The sequence below is a fragment of the Rutidosis leptorrhynchoides genome, chromosome 1 (genome assembly GCF_046630445.1).
Source record: "Rutidosis leptorrhynchoides isolate AG116_Rl617_1_P2 chromosome 1, CSIRO_AGI_Rlap_v1, whole genome shotgun sequence".
Taxonomy (NCBI): Eukaryota; Viridiplantae; Streptophyta; class Magnoliopsida; order Asterales; family Asteraceae; genus Rutidosis; species Rutidosis leptorrhynchoides.
The window spans coordinates 462,843,145-462,861,066 of NC_092333.1; the positions used below are offsets into that span (position 1 = coordinate 462,843,145).

Genomic DNA, 17,922 nt, shown 5'->3' on the forward strand with positions numbered 1-17,922 from the left:
TTAAGTGTCTAAAACATAACCAAGTTTAAGGGTGGTGTTGGTGCATCAAAAGCTTGGGGTTTTAACACACTTGTTCATCATCTTCTTGTATCAAACAGCCCTCAACTAGCTTGAGGAGGTATTGCATCTTACTTCCTTCTCTATATACATATATGTGAGCATTTATCCAAGACTTGATAGCATCATGGAATTTAACTTAATTACTTAACATATAAACATGAACTTATTATCATGCTTCCGCTTTATTTAACTATCATAAAATGGTTTTATGAACAAGTAACTTAAGAACATGTAATTTATATAGATGTTAAATTCCATCATGGATTACAGGCATGGTTGAAAAAATTGGAAAAATCGGTCGAGAACTTAGCGATAACTCTTTTTCAGGAGGCTGCCGAGCTCTCGTTTCAAAAATTCGTTCAACTTTCGATTGTATCGGTCAACGACCGATAAATTGAGTTTCTCGGTCAAATCTCGGTCAACGTCCGATAAATTGAATATCTCAGTCAAATCTCGGTCAACATTTGTTTGTAGCTATATATTATATTATGTACCTTAAAAATTATCTCAAAAGTCTAATATATATATATATATATATATATATATATATATATATATATATATATATATATATATATATATATATATATATATATATATATATATATATATATATTCGAAAGTATATATTTATATTAGAAAGTCAATGTTAGTCAACGACCAAGTTCTCCCCGAGTTCTTTGAGAAATCCCAAAAATAGTCCCGCCGAGAACTCCCCGAGTTTCGAGTTCTTCAACCTTGATTACAGGTAATAGTTACGGCATTTTTGTTTTTTTAATAATAGATAATATAATAAATATTTATGCTACTGATTAAGTGTTACACGTTCATCTATATAATCATTTGGTATTTGTCATAATAGCTTTTACCTAATTAATTTGATTTTATCCGATATATTTTACACCTCATATAACTCATTCCCTAAATTTGTGCAATCACCGTATCAACTCCTAAAATAAGTGCAATCACCATATCAACTCCTAAAATAACTCACATTTGATTTGGCTTTGCTCCTACTACAAATACATGCACACGTTCACTCATTTATATAAACCACTATTCCTTATTTCTGTATTCAACTCACATACCAATTGTTTCATTTCTCTCAAAATATGGAATCCAAAATGATTATGGTTGGAGCTATTAATCAAAGGAAACCAAACATCAATATCCGAGTTTTAATACTATGCATCGAGACACTGACCAGGCCAGAATTTGACAATGGATTGCTCTTTCTCGATGTAATAGCAATTGATGATATGGTTAGTTCATTTATTAATCTATCATTAATATTACATGAATTGATTTTAAAATAACTATCTCGATGTAATATTACATGATATGGTTAGATGATGATATGCTTACTAAAGCTTAAACCATAGTGTTGTGCAAATATACATATGATTGATTTTATAATAACTATCTCTTGCTATGTGTGAGTACTACTTGCTACTTGCTAATATGTTTAATACTAATTAATTTTCCAACTTATTAACATGTTTGCTATGTGTTATTAGTTAGAATACTAGGACTCTAGTAACTAGTTTACTTCAATGAATTAAGTGTAAAATGGTTCACAAAGAATAATGATCAATAATCTATTTGGTCTTGTCTAAGTAACACATTATGTAACATGTCCACATACAACTTAACATTGATGTCTTTACATACTTAATGTTTAACTTAGAAAGACATCTTTCAATTAATCTTTATTTAATCTTGAAATGAATATGATTTGTGATTAATTGAAACTAGGAAGTTAATGACAGGTTGACTAGTCTTTAGGATTGAACCAAATGCATTAATGAACCTAACTAAATTTTGACCAAACTGAGATTACCCAAAATGACAATCAAGACACTTCTCCAAGAATGTTGGGTTTACCACATTTGGAGTGTTACGTCATTTTCACACAATATGACCAAATCTCACACACTTAATGCATATAGTACTTGTATATGATATTGGGTTTATTTTGCAGGTGCTAGATGAAGTAAAGATTCCAAAATATGGTGTTCAAATCTGAGTCAAACGGCTATACAACAGATACATATTTTGGACTGGGGTATGCGAGGTCGAACCACGGTCGACCGTGCCTGTAACCGTGTGACAACGACTAGTTTTTGAATCTCACTATAAATAGCAAACATTGGAGAGCATTTGAAGCTGACCCTCTTGCATATTTCAAAGGCTTATTTCCAGAGATCACAAGGGCTTTAATTACTACTCAAATGTGATCAAGCAAGAGAAGATTCTATGATATTATAGATATAGAATTTGGTTTTTGTAAACTTACTAATCAAAATTGTTTATCTTGTGAGTTTACTTAGTGTGATGTATGTCCTAGAATTGTTTTAGGATCATTATTACTAATTGTATGAGTCTTGTAAGTTCAATTAGTAGAAGCATATGCTAGCTTAGTGATCTACTTCCTTAAAGGGACTTAGAAAGTTGATAAATCTTATTTGAAGATTAATATTTGTCCAAGTTGAAGACAAGTTGAGCTAGGTTGAAGTTGGTCTTTCAAAGGGATAAAATATTAGGTTTTTTGTCTACTAAAGAAGTTGAAGACTTGTAAATCGGATTTCCACCGGGTTTGGAGACAAGTGCTTAGTGAAGCAAGAAATCCCGATTAGTGTAATCGGGGAGTGGATTAAGGTGGATTAGTTAACGTCCACCCGAACCACTATAAATTCTTGTTTCTATGTTCTTTACATTACTCTACTTATCATTTTGAACATATACACCACACACATCAAGTTTGAGTTGATCATTGTTAAACAAATTTGGTGATCAATCGAAAAATTGTTAAAAACGTATTAAGTAACTACCCCCCCCCACCCCCCCCCCCCCCCCCCCCCCGTTACTTACAGACTCCTTATACATATATTCAAACACCACATACTTGTGTTCAATGTAAAAACACCAATATGCATGTGTGCATATCTTTCTCATTACTTAATGTTTATTGTTACCAATTAACATACAACGAATTTATTCCATTGTAAAGGTGTTCAAAGTAACCTACATGCTCAAAGAGTTGCATCTGCTGCTCCTCCTCATTCATGTTTAACAAGTAAAGGAAAATAAAATGTAAACAACTTTCATTGTCACATAATCCATTTAATTATTACAACTGTAAGTGACTTTTAAAACATTTTTTTATTTACTTTTTGCCAAATGAAATCCATATAAAAACATGTTTATGTATTGAAAATGTGAATGGAATCTGTGATGGTGTGTACGTTGTAACTATACCAAATCATTATTTATTAGATACTAAGGTTGGATTCATGAACATGACTGGTTTCATCTCCTGCCACAACTGAGAGATCTCTTCAAGGTAAAAAGTGAAAAAAAAATTAACTTCAAGTATTATTCAACTATATCCATTTGTTTGTAGGATACGACAAATCAGCCATTAAAAGAAAGGAAAGAAGAACTATTGTTAATACATTGAGACAACAAACTTCTTCGTCGACTTTGAAGGATAACTATAAAACCATAACCTCACCTGTCAGATTAGGTGAACTGATTAAACTTTATTTTATTCATTCACTTTTATTTATAACATCTAACCACTCTAACACCTAATTAGTTTATCGTAGACACCAACATACCAAGTCTACCCAGAAAGACATCAAAATCATCGATATTTTCAACACCTAAAGCATCAACTATACGACATCATGATATTGAATATTTGAAAAGAATATCTCCTGGTAGTTCAACATCTAACGTTGTCGTCAGACCTCCAACACCAACTGCCACATTAAATGATACACTTACATATAATAGATATTCGGACACCATACCAACTGAACTGTAGTGTAAGAGTAAGTATTTAATTCATATTTTTTATTATATTTTACATATAATATTCCTATACTCTACAATATGGTGTTACATATATCGTCTTACATTTTAAACCTAATGGTTTTCCTAATTACAATTCAAGTTATTTATTCAAATCATATAAGATTATACTGTGCATATTTTTTTTAAAATTCATTTTTAGCCTTTACAAGAATCTGACTATTAACGATTAAAACTTATTTTCCAGCTGCACGATCCAAAAGAATGGCAAAAAGAAGAAATACAAATCTAAAGGAAGGGACCCTAAGGTACACAACTACACCTATACCGTTTGATATCAGTGATGAAGGTACATCTGGAGTTTTTCACCAACAAATAAAGGGAATTTCTAAAGGTGATACACAATTATAAATGCAAACTTACAAAATTGTTTCCAAGTCTATAAAATTCCCAACTATTTGAAAACTTTCAGTACTTACCTAAATAACATTTAAATTGTACAGAATTCCATGATGAAGGTGACTTGTCTTATACTTGCTCAGCATGTGGAGCTAAATTATGGAAAAAAGAAACAAAACGCGGTGAAAATACAAAAGGTCTGCCATGAGCTTTCTCTTTTTGTTTTCTAAAAGGTAGAATTGCCCTGCATGAGTTCACAAAATCACCACCTAAACTCTTAATGGATTCATACACCAATAATCATCCAAACAATAAACATTTTATCGAACATGTTAGACAGTACAACATGGTCTTCACATTCACATCCATGGGTGGAAAGGTAGACACGACAGTGAACACAAGAAAAGTTCCATACTCATTTCTCATTCGTGGACATAATTGACATAAAATGGGTAGATTGGTACCATTACCTGGAACATCTCCCAAATTTTCGAAGCTATATATTTATGACACAACAAACGAGGCCAACAACAGAATAAGGAAAATTGGGTACTCTTTACTTTATTCTATATTTTCATTACTATTTTTTTATATTCATTAACAGATCATCTTTATTAAAAACATAACAAACAAATATGTAATAACATTTTAATTGACATTTCAGAGGCAAAAACGTGAATCAAGCAACGTCTGCGAAAACAAACTAGATCCTATACTTATACAAGAGTTGATGCAATTGCTTGACACATGCAACCCTCTTGTGAAAATTTATAGGATGGCACGTGATCGTTTTGAATAAAATCAAACTACAGATTTTAAAATAAAGTTGATTGCTAGAAAGAGCACTGATGGGCGTAACTATAACGTACCAATTGTTGACGAAGTAGCCGCATTAATCGTTAGAGATATAGATTCGGAATTTGATAAGAGGGACATAATTGTAGACAGTCAAGCTGAATTGTAGACAGTCAATCGATATGGAATTTTCTAGTTCAAATTCAAAGGTCGGTTTTCACACATCAACTTTTTGGCGTCGCTGCCGGAGAGCGGTTTAAATTAGTATTTTAAGTAAGCTTTTATTTATTCGATCCTTTTGTGAGAATCTTATTATTGCAAAAGTTACTTGATTTTTTTATTTTATTCTGCGTAGACGCGTTTTTGTTTTTGTGTTGTGATTGTAGGTTAGTGTATGAAACAGGGTGTTGACAAATCAGATTTCGTGAATCAGTTTTGTGAACTTGCAAGAGTTATCAGACACGCAGTAAGGTTAAGGAAGAGCGGTCAATTTTAGAGGGTTTTGATGCATTACCTTGTTATATTTTAGATTTTGAATTTGTTAAAGAAGAAGAAAAGATGGGTGATGGAAATCAGACGATAGAGGCTTTGATGAAAGCCACAAAACCGGTAATGGTCATGCTATTGCACAACCTACGTACATGAAGATTTTGAGATCAAGGGGAAATATCTACACATGGTTTCAAATCAGTGCCAATTTAGTGGTACACCAAAGGAAGGTGCAAATGAGCATTCGCATACTATCAAGGGAATTTGCAACTTGTTCAGATTGAAGGGGGTACAGGATTCAGTGGTTTCTTTAAGGATTTTTCCGTGGTCATTAAAAGGTGATTCAAAAGATTGGTTAAACTCAATACCGGACGGTGAGATCACGACTTGGGATGAGATGGTTGATAGATTTTTACAAAGGTTTTTCCCAGCTTCTAAAGGTGCAAAATTACAAAGTGATATCAACCATTTTCTTCAAAAGCCATCGGAAACACTTTATGAGACTTGGACCCGATTTGTAAGATGTTAAGGATGTGTCCTAAACGCGGGTTGAACACATTTCAAAAGGTTCAAATTTTCTATAAGGGTGTTAATGTTACTACGCGTAAGGAGATCAATATTGTTGCATTTGGGTCAATTATGAACAAGACACCAGATGAGGCTCATTTCATTATTGTTGAAACAGTCGAACATTCTCACGATTGTCATCAAGAGCTAGAGTTATCTAGAACATCCAAAGTCACTAGTGTCAAGGCTAGTGAAGATATTGCATCGGTTAAAGCTCAATTGGCAACTTTCGAAAGGCAAATTGATAAAATCACCAAGGATATCATGTTATGAGAGTATGTTGTGAGGTATGTTGAGGACCGTACCTCACCAAAGATTGTGATAAAATAAATATGCAAGAGCAAGTGAATTGTTTCGGTAATCAATATCAAAGTGGTAGTTCGGGATATGAAAGGAATGGACCATAGGGTTTCTACAATCGAAATCAGAATCAACTTTTCCGGGAAAAAAATGCCTTTATTGGAGGAATTATTGAGGGGTTTCATGATGAAGTCTGATGAGAATAGTAAACTATTGAAACAAGAGAGAGAGAGAGAGAGAGAGAGAGAGAGAGAGAGAGAGAGAGAGAGAGAGAGTGTTGTTGAAGCAACAAATGTAGAATCAACAGGCTTCCATTCATAATCTAGAGCGAGATGTGGGTCGTATGGCGCAAATTCTAATGGAGAGACCACCAGGTGATCTCCCATCAAATACCAAAGTGAGCCCCTACAACAACAACAACAACAACAACAACAACAACAACGGGCTAACCCGAATCATTCAATTAAATGCTACTCAAAGTGATCAAAATAATATGGGTCCCCAATTTTCTAATTATTCGCATGTCAATGCGATTTCTAGTCATTATGGGGATGTGATACATTTTCGCACACATGAGTTTTATCCGGTTAATTCTGTTTCTATTTTTAATGGTGAATATGAAAATGAAGGGTTAGAGGAATTAAGTGGAGATAGAGTTGTGTCAACAAAATTTGGTGATGTGGTGATTTCCGATTTATCCGATATGTCTGATTATATGTCCTTCCGTGTTGATGAAGTGAAGGCTATGGAGACTACCGAGTTTCAAAGGTTGAAGGTTAGGGATTTTGTGAATAAGATTGAAGAGAAAAAGGAATTTAAGGTGAATCCTTCAGCTAGGTTGCAAGTTTACAAGCTACATATTTGATAACTCCTAAATTATACATGTTTTTTAATACATTTTGAGGAGTTATTTTGGCATTTTAAAGACATTTTAAGTACTTTAACATACAAAAATGAATAAAATCAAGAAAAGGGTATTTTTAATATTTTGTTTGAGAAATGTGTTAAAATAGGACAAAAAACAGGAAAAAGCAGAAAAGTTGATTGAAGCCGCCGGCATGACACAATGGAAGCCGCCGGCATGACACAATGGAAGCCGCCGGCTTGGTGTTAAAGTGAAGAAATTCGAGAATATTCCAGAAAAGAGACAAAAATCGCACCATTTGTAAAAGCATAAGAAGCCGTCAACTTAAGAAATAAAGTCGCCGGCCTTGATCAAATGAAGCCTCCGGCTTCCCATCCAAAGCCGCCGGTTACAGAGTCGTTTATGGAACCAACTTGGCGACCAAGAAATACGTTTAAAGCTGCAGAATCCGTATTTTGGCCATAACTTACTCATACGATCTCCGATTAAGGCGTTCCAGGTGTCCAGACGTCCGTATGACATAGCTATACAACTTCCGTTTTATAAGTTTTGTCTAATTCGGCCCGGTTCAGATACTAGAAGGCAAAAAGAGGCTGCTGAATTTCATATACGGGATTTTTAAGTTTTTTATGTTGTTTTTGTCCCACATTGCTAGAAAACAAATGTAAGAGGGTCCTCCTACACCTATAAAAGGAGGCCTCCACCCCTTAGTTTCATTGTACCTTTTCTTTCATTCTTTCTCTCTTTTGGGGACTTCGATTCTCCAAGCCCTTTGGGGTTTTGGATTATTCGGCTCTCTATCTAGTTTAATATTTTATTTGGCGTCGAGGTTCTGCCCAAACGTCTTCTTTCTATTTTGTAAGTGTTTTCATTTTAATTTAATTATTTCTTTTCTTTTATTTATTGTCTTTTAATTTATTGTCTTTTATTTATTTAATTACTTTATTTTCGTCTACCATTATGAACTAAACGTTCATAGTGGTTACGTGGACGAGATTTAACTTTGTCTGGGAATCAGATGAAGCCGCCGGCTTCACCAGTCCAAGCCGCCGGCTTGGCTGGAACAAAGCCGCAGGCTTCATGCTTCATCGGTACAGTTTCTGGTTCTTTTTCAGATCTGTATAATTCGAGTTTCTGTGATGATTATTTAAACTGTTTTGAATCTGCTATATTTTAATATGCTTGTTTGCCATGCTTAATGATTAAATGTTAGATTCTAGGATTGATTAGCACTTAATCCAACGGTCTATTATTCGATTCATGCTATTTGTTTAGATCTAGTCAATCAAACTTGTTAAATTGGATTTCATGCAACTAAGTTAGACAATATAGTTAGTGATAAATCTGTTGAGTTTGAATCACGCTTATATAATAGAGTTTGATATTATTAGGCTTAATCGAAGAACCTTTGTTTGGATTTGTTTAATTAATGATTGCATGAGAACTTAGTAGTAATTGACTTTCAGCTAGTAACTTGAGTTGATCTACTTGGTGTTTAATAGCTTATGTGATTTGTCAATCTACTAGCCTTTAAGAGCCCGTGCGTTGTACGGTGACTCTTAATCAAACAAAGTAAACGTAAAATATTACTACGTATATAAATTAACGGTATGTTCAAGACATACAGACAAGCAATATTGTGGATGTAAGAAACATACTCTGTTGAAGATATTTTCTTTCACAACAAACACGTATGTTGTACGGCAGCTCTATAAAATAGTATTCGCAAACGTCATTGTCTATGTAATGTACATAATTTAGGAAGACGCTATGAAAACTTACCTAACAACAACAAAGTCACAAAATATCCAAGAGACCTACATCAAATATCAAAACAATGTGTCATCATACGTCAAAAGTTTCCTTAAATAAGGAATCGGAGAAGGCAAAAGGTAAAAAAAAAAAAAAATAAGAATCTACAAATAAGATCTAAACACACCAAAAATAAAAAGCCAAAATGAAAAATTATGAATAACATGCAAAGACGTATGAAGAACAGTTCTTATGACCCGTTCTGACACCGCCAACCCAAAATACGTATGAAGAACATCGATTCCTTATAGCCATAAAACCGTTTCATCTTGATGCTATTATCCAATTTGTGATATGCAACCTGAAGAAAAAAGGGTCTGTGAAAAATTTTCTTCTTTCCAAATGTATAGTAATCGATAATCAATACAACGAATGTAAACATCTTAAAAGTTTTGACCATATCAGCTCGAAAACCTACATACTTGGAATAGACGTTTACCATAAAAAAGTTGAAACCCTTTGAACAATTTATACAAACAATGTATACATTGAAGCAATTGATTTTAGACCAGCCCGCGGCTGTTCAACCTTCCAAAAATATGCAAAATGTTCACAAATTGTAGATATCCAAAGGCATGTTGTATTCATCAATATATCAATTTATAGAATATAACATTCAGAAACGAAAACTCAACGGTCGTACATGTCCAACAACCATGCATGAGCTTGACCAATATTGCTATCCATCATTACAGTATATAACTATAAGTGAAGATAACAAAAGCCACCGATAAGTATATTTGTTTACCATTAGGTTGATGACACCACTCTCTATCGTTTTGCTTTATATATATCACGAACCTCGTAAGTGCGTTTCTGTAAAAGAATTCTCAATTCACCAGCCTGCAAATAATTAATCAAACTTATTAGTTTGACCCATTAAAAACGTCAAATTTCTTTTCACATTACACATCTAAATCTCATTACACTGATTCAATTGACATTTAGTATAAATCATAAATCACAAATATAAATAAAATTAATATAATAAATATTAACTTAAATTAAAGTGACCTGCAAATCAGTGATTGTTGGTATCTTAATATCTTCTTCGTGTTACATATGGCCAAGAAACACAGATTAATGACAACAACAAAATCTATAACATTCAAGCAAAAAACACAGATAAAACATACTAAAATATACAGAGAAGTAAATAACAGGTTGATAAATGCACAAAAAAAATATAATTACATATTTACATTACAATTAAATTGAAAGTAACAATGGAAAAAAAAATTGAAAGCCAACCTGATAAGCTAATAAATGTTGGTTGAGAAAACAACGTGTAATAAAAATATTCTAGCGGAAGAAGGTGTAAATCCGTTAATGTTCATGCCAGGCAAAAAAAACTTCCATAGATAAAAGGAAAAAAAAGCGAAAAAAACCAAAGTAGATAACTTACTTTAATGAAACCAAATGTGCATCCACTTTTTTAGTTAAACTGATTGTATTCATCAGTATATCAATTTATAGCATGTCGTTTTCCATCGTTCTGTTTACATAACTGATTATCTAAAAAAGGATAATAAAAACAATCGCTTACCTCATGTATAAGAACCGTAGCTCCTCTAGAAGCTTCTATATTAATTCAGGACAAGGTCTCGTATCACCCGAATAAACAATCTTCCACCCCCGGTATCATGTTACCGTCACTACCAACTTTACTCACACCTTTTAAAAGAACCCAAACAATCAGAAAAATGCACAACTGGAAAACTAATCACACCATCCAAACCCGAATCTCGAATCACGTTCTTCAACTTCTCGTTAATCGGCCCACAACATTACTATCAAAAACACTACCATCCCGTTTCCAATGGCTCTGCATTTGAGTTCCTATAGCAAATAATGTGTTTTCAATTGGAATTTAATCCATAACTATTAGAATCCGATTCAAAAGATGCTAGAGAAGATTGTGTTGTATGTCTACAATCAAGAAACAACATGTTTATATCTTCGAGTCGTTCGTATGCCTCTAGGAATCTTTTGAGATTCCTAGTAGCAATAACGATTAACAGTTCGTGCATTGTCCCCTTTAATAGATCTCGCCTGATAGCAAGTATTCTTGCTAAACCCGTATGGTGGTCGGCTTGAATATGTGAAATCCATATACATTTTAAACGTTTAACCGCATCATCTGTGCCTTCAATACCAAGTCTGTTCATTCAAATCATGAAAATATAAATTTACGCGTGGTATGATAAGCTTGTTAGACGAAATGGGTCGTGGGTCAAAAAGGGCGGAGTTGGGTTGGTTTGACCAGCAAACGCCTTTTAGTCCATTATATTAATTGCAGATGTATGATTAATGGGTTACTTATTCATATAAGGAAGTAACATTATTACTATGATACTGCTACATATCAGATACCCTTAGGTGAACTTCCAACCCGTTCAACGAATTGATTTTTTTTTTCTTGCTTTGTAATAAAATAAACAGAAGTCAGTTTATTCATTTAGCCCAATAGAAATATATTAAACATATTACATTACACGTAAAAATATCAAACATAAAACATACATTTGAAACATAGATTTAAGGCGTGAGGTCTAATTAAAAAGAGTAAAATTTTCACCCAACTATGACTTTTACCGACTCAGACTTTCTAGTATTGACCGTTATTTTAGGCGCTTTTGGGCAAAACGGGACATGGTAATTCTCAAACCGGCACATCGACCGACTCAATTTACTTTTACAACAATGGTCAGGAAAGACGGGTCGTGGGTCAAAATGGGTTGAGTTGGGTTGTTTTAACCTACAAAAACTTTTATGCCCATTTTTTCATTGCAAATAATATAATTAACGGGTTACTTATCATTGAATAAAGCAATTTTAATTCTGCAATGTTGCTACATATCAGAATCCATTAGGTAAACTTCCAACCCGTTCAACCCTTGTTTTTAAATAAAAATTAGAGAAAACAAAATTATTTTATTCATTTAACCCATTAGTGATTATCATTAATGATTAAAATGGGTCAAAGTTTACCTTATTTTCAGCTGACCCGGAGTTCCTTCACCGCAATCTAATAGTAAACTACCTTTATCAAAAAGATTGACGAAGATAGAACTAACATTACGATACTTTGACGGTTGAGATGAACCGGTTCCTAAAAGAAAAATCTCAACCTCCTCTCCACTAATATTCTCCAAACAACTTGGAACAACGTTTTGATTTAACCAAGGTTCTTCGATCATGTTATTATTATTTTCACCTTCAACAAATGTTATACCTTCCCCTGCATCTTCTTCCCCGTCCCAAAGGCGAGCGACTTGTCGGGCAACATCTGATATTTCCGGAATCTCTTCGAGCAGGTCATCGATGATGTCAATGGGCCCCGCTTTGGGAGGTATATGATTAAAAACAAACAACCGGTCTGTCCACCTGGTGGAAGTCGCACGAAACAACCGAAATGGTGGAAGGTTGAACTATTGATGCTGCAAACGGTATATGAATATCATTATGACTATACAACTCTTAAGAAAAACATCAATAACCATATAACGTCCAATAATCACAAACTACATATTGCTAACTATAACCATTTAACATAGTAGGACACAACAATAGCATTCGACAACAACATGCGAAAACACTAAAGCAACACAATATATTACCGTAGAGGGAAACACAAATTGGATAATAACAGCCAGTTGTCAAACAAAAAAACACCATCATATCATATATAAACACCATCATAGAATCATAAACAAAAAAACACCATCATATCATATATAAACACCATCATAGAATCATTAGTCAGACTCAACACAATGCAATAGAACTTCTAAATAAGAAATAACAGTGCAACATACATTAAGAACATGAAAAAACCTTCAAATTAACGATTAATACCTGAGAAGGTCCATAGTATGAAAGCCACCAGATAACAAATCAATCAATTTGAAAATCACACCAAAAGAACATCTAACATCAGTTATAAGGTTTCAAAATTAAAGGTGAAAAGTTCAAAAGTTATAAATACAAAAATGAAACATTTTAACTGCATAGTACCAGTTAAGTTGTAGCCAATGATAGTATCACCAAAAGCATGAATATGAAATCCATAAGCACCTTTTTTCTGCAATTATCACACCAGTTAAAGTAACTAACTTTTAGATATACAAATTATTCTAAATTTATAAATATGACTAAATAAAAACACACCATATACAATTAGAAGAAAAATACCGTCCGATTGTTGCAAAAAGCCAGAGATCCTTTGACGAAACCATACCTTCAGGTAAAATTGAAATCGCAAGGATGAACTTGTGATATGAATGAAGCAACCAGAAACTGTAACAAACGCAAAATAAACCCTAATTAGGGTAAATTGAATACTAATAGTCAGAAAATAAGAGTCACATAACAATCAAAGCAATAAACGGGATAAACAAAACCTGCAAATACGATACGATGCCCAAACGGAAATATTTGGGCTGGCGACGTCCTCTTCGTCGAAATCCCTGCCACTTCACAAAAACCCAATCTTCTAAGAATTAGAATCCTAATTGGATGTACGATGGTGAAAGAACCCTAATCGTCTTTATGATTTCACCTAACGATGGTAGTAATGAACATGTCTATTACATGGAATATGTTTCAAATCGCTTGTATAAACACAAAAAGGGTGATTAAGATGATCATGAGATAATCATTTGATTCGGTTTTGATTTGGTATAATCGATTAGAAAATCTGCCGTTGACGGAACCAATCGGCGATGGGTTTTTGAAGTTTTGATTTTGAAAAAATGAAATGGATGTGAGATTGTTTGGTTTGGGTACAGAGATTGAGATAGATATTGACACGTGTCATTTTCATGAGGACCTACAGGTGGATTAAATTGACTAGTAATATGCTGCTGACACGTGAAAGATGAGACAGAGAGTGAATGGTTGGGTGCCATGTGGCAGTAGACCACATGGTTTGTAAGGGGTAGAGATTTGTATATTGATCCTCATCACAAGATTAATGTGTATCATGTAATTGAATTGAACATGAAGAATTAAGATGTTAGTTATGCACATCACATATCTAGCATATGCTTTAAGTCCTACTTGTTGAAATGATATGCAACATTTAGCTTAACCTATTAAGGGATGATAATTGATCTATGATTATTATTCTGCTTTGTGTTAATATAAGTTATGAAACTTGCCTAATATAGTTCCCATAGGAGTTGGTTGTTTGTAACTGCTTTTATTTTTATCTGTTTATTTTGAATCTTCAATTCCTTGTTTTATTTTATTGCTTTGCTTATCTTTAAAGCATCTCTTTCCTAAGAGATAAGAATCTACAGCTTTAAAACACATAAAAATCTATATTTAGTTCTTTAATAAGAGCTAAGTTGTATAATAAACAACTCTTATCTGCTTTCACGCTCTCTTGGGACGATAACCTAAAATACTACATCTGACCGGGACTTGTTGCTCGTTAGGGTGTTAAAAGTAAAATAAAGTATAAATTTAAAAATTGAAATAAAAGATAAAGCACTACTGCACACACTTTTGACACATCAATATTCCATATCCGAAAGCCATTCGATCCAATCAACCAAAGGAACCAAATTGTAAGTCTTTGAATAAAGATGATAATATTTGTGTGAATGTACCTTTGGTTGATGTTCTTTCAGGTATGCCCAATTATGGGAAATTTTTTTAATGACCTTATTGATAAGAAAGGTGAGCCTGAGGAAGCTTCTACCACATTTTTGAAGGCCGAGTGTGATTCAATTTTAAAGAATAAGGAGATGCCATCCAAGTTTGGTGATACAGGGCCGATCATTATCCCTTGTCAAGTAAATGGGTCGGAGTTGCTTAAGTCTTTAGCTAATTCAGGTGTGAGTATTAATTTGATGTCATATTCTGTTTATTTGGATGTACCTAGTTGACCTTAAGCCAACCAATAAGGGAGTTAGGTTAATTGATCAATCATTAAGTTAACCCTTAGGAATTGTTGAGAATATGATTGGTAAAACTGGGGAGTTAGAATTTTCTGTTGATTTTGTGGTTGTTGATATGATAGAAGATAAGGTTGTACCACTTCTTTTAGGTAGACCATTTTTGGCAACTGCGGGGTCATTGATAGATTTAAGAACCAAAAAATTGAATTTGATGGATAGAGGAAGACATATAAGCTTCCCGACTAAATACACTATTACCCCACCACCCACAACCGTAACTTTATTGAATGTTGAGGATAGTGTTGAAATTAAAATAGGAGATGGTAAACTGACTAAGTGTGGGGGAGAGGTTGAGAAGGAATCTGTAGGTGAACCTGTTTATGATAAGACTTATGATTTTGTCATTGTTCTATCTTTTGGATTATTAAGGTTTTGATGTTTGATTAATTGTGCTTTCTTCAAAGATCCATTGTTGTAATCATCTATTTATTTAATTCAATTATACAAGATTATGAGTTGGTTTATGTGAGTGTATCAATGTATGTAGTTTGTACTTCAACACTTAGTGATCTAGACACTTGCATGTAAGTGTAGGTGGTAACTGAATAGATATTGTGATAACACAATCGTTTAGGTTATTTTGAGTGATCATAATAGACTAGATTTTACGTGAGTTTAACCATGAGAGAGTCTCATTAATTAAACAAGGTAAAATTAGGACCTCTGTATGATACTTAACATGAGTTAAATTGAATTCATTATGCCTTTACTTTATTGGTTTCGTGAGACCGATTAAAGCGTTTACCTAAACCTTTGATAACGGATTTAATAGCAAAAGAACAATCTTAGTCATTTATTAAGCATTAGAGTGAACACTGATTCTCTTTATCTGGTTAATACGTTTATTTACTTTGCTTTTACTTTAGTTTAATTCCAAAACAAAAAATTCCCTTTTAAACTCTAGGATAATTATTAGTTTAAAGATCTTAATTAACTGTTCTCTGTGGAACGAATCAAAACTTACTGTTTACTCTACTACACAGATATGATAGTTGCCAATATGTGTGATAATTCTATTGGTATTTTCTAGTTTAAATTTAAAAGTCGATTTTCACACATCAATTTTTTAGCAATAATGAATCTTTCAAGCAGTGTTGTAAAAGTCGGCCGACTTGGCCGACGCGTCGGCCGATGCGTCGTTTTTTGGGTTCCCCGTCCCGTTTTTCTGAAAACGACTCAAAAGACGGTCAAAGCTAAAAGTTCGATCAAAGTCTGTCAAAGACGGTCAAATTTGGTCAAAAAGGTCAAAATCAGTCAAATTTTCGTCAAGATGTGATATGTTTTAAAATTAGGGTTTGTTTTCATTTTTTGGCCCGCTCTTTTCTCTGTGTCCTTACTGATTATGTACTCGGTAACATTAATTGAGTTTGAAGTTTGATTGTATATAAATTCAAGTTCTTATTTAAGAAATTTATGGTACGGAATCAACTATTTTATACATATATAAATATATATTTAGGAAATTATTAATAAAGTCAACGTTGGTCAACGACCGATGCGTCCCCGACGAGTCCCCGACTCGACCGACACGTCCTTTTTAGGTCTCGACCGATGTGTCTCCGACTCGCGACTTTTACAACCTTGCTTTCAAGAGAGCACAATTAATCAAAAACATCAAAACCTTAATAATCCAAAAGATAGAATAATCTCAAAATCATAAGCCTTAGGGGGTGTTTATTATTACATTTTGACATTAATTTTTTGTTTATTGCGTTTAAACATCGCCAAAAATTGATGTATAGTGTTTGGCTAGTAAATAATTAAAATGGATTATCCACGATTTCCACCCTTCAAAACGCAACTATCTTGAAGTGGGTATGGTGTTACTGTTTGAAAACGGGTTTTTCAAAAACATATTTTACTCATTTAAATTACGATCATACCCAAACAAAAGTTGATTATTATACACTACATTCCTGACACTTGTCTACTCTGCTTCACTTTTGTGCTTTTGTCATACTATTGATATGACTTGAACCACCGTTTAACTTTATATATAGATAGATATTCCAACGATATATTGTACGTAATATTCGTATTTTTTTTAATTTGTGTTAGTAGTATGTTTTATAAAAATAAAACATAAATACCATATTTGATACAATAATATATTTGTTGCTTATAAATAATTATCATAAGTATCATAATACTATGCAAGTCTAGGCGACCATGTTTATATTATATCATTTATATATTTTGTATAATTTATATTATAAATATAAAAGGATGTACTTTTTGGTAATTCTACATGTTGAATAATTAAATGATCTGATTTTTCTAAACACTCAAAAAATGATAATCTGATTATTACGATATCAAACATCATAAATAAATCTAAACACTATTTATCAAAATTACGTTTTGCTGCAGTTGAGCTTTTGATTATGATTATCTAAAACGCATAATTAATTTTGAAATCACAAATCCAAACACCCCCACTTACATTAAAGTGAACACAAATAAATTTAGCCTAGCATAACAATAAAAGATGGAACATTCAAACAATTGTACATGGTAGAATTCACGATTATATCACTAAAATAATGAAAACTGGGTGTACCAATGATGATCTTGATCCAATCCTTGATCTTGATGTTGCCCTAGCTTGAAAGTGGTGAAAAGCAGCTCTTTTCGTCTAGAAAACGTATGGGTTAAATGTCCAAAACCCTCCCCTATTTATACAAATTCGTAACTTGGAGGCCAAGACAGACACCTATGTGCCGCATCCTTTGCTGGGAACAGGGACATGCGCCGCAACTCATAAGATGTGCCGCATCTTCCAGCTTCTAATTTCGATTGGTTACTTTTCAAAGAGCAATTTTAACGCCATAGAACAAATAAATTTTTTTTTTT

General features: G+C 33.2%; 1 pseudogene; it reads right to left on the reverse strand.

Annotated features, from left to right (window-relative positions):
* Positions 1–7,641: 7,641 nt before the first annotated feature.
* On the reverse strand, positions 7,642–13,341 carry LOC139904202 (tRNAse Z TRZ4, mitochondrial-like; annotated as a pseudogene).
* Positions 13,342–17,922: the final 4,581 nt, after the last annotated feature.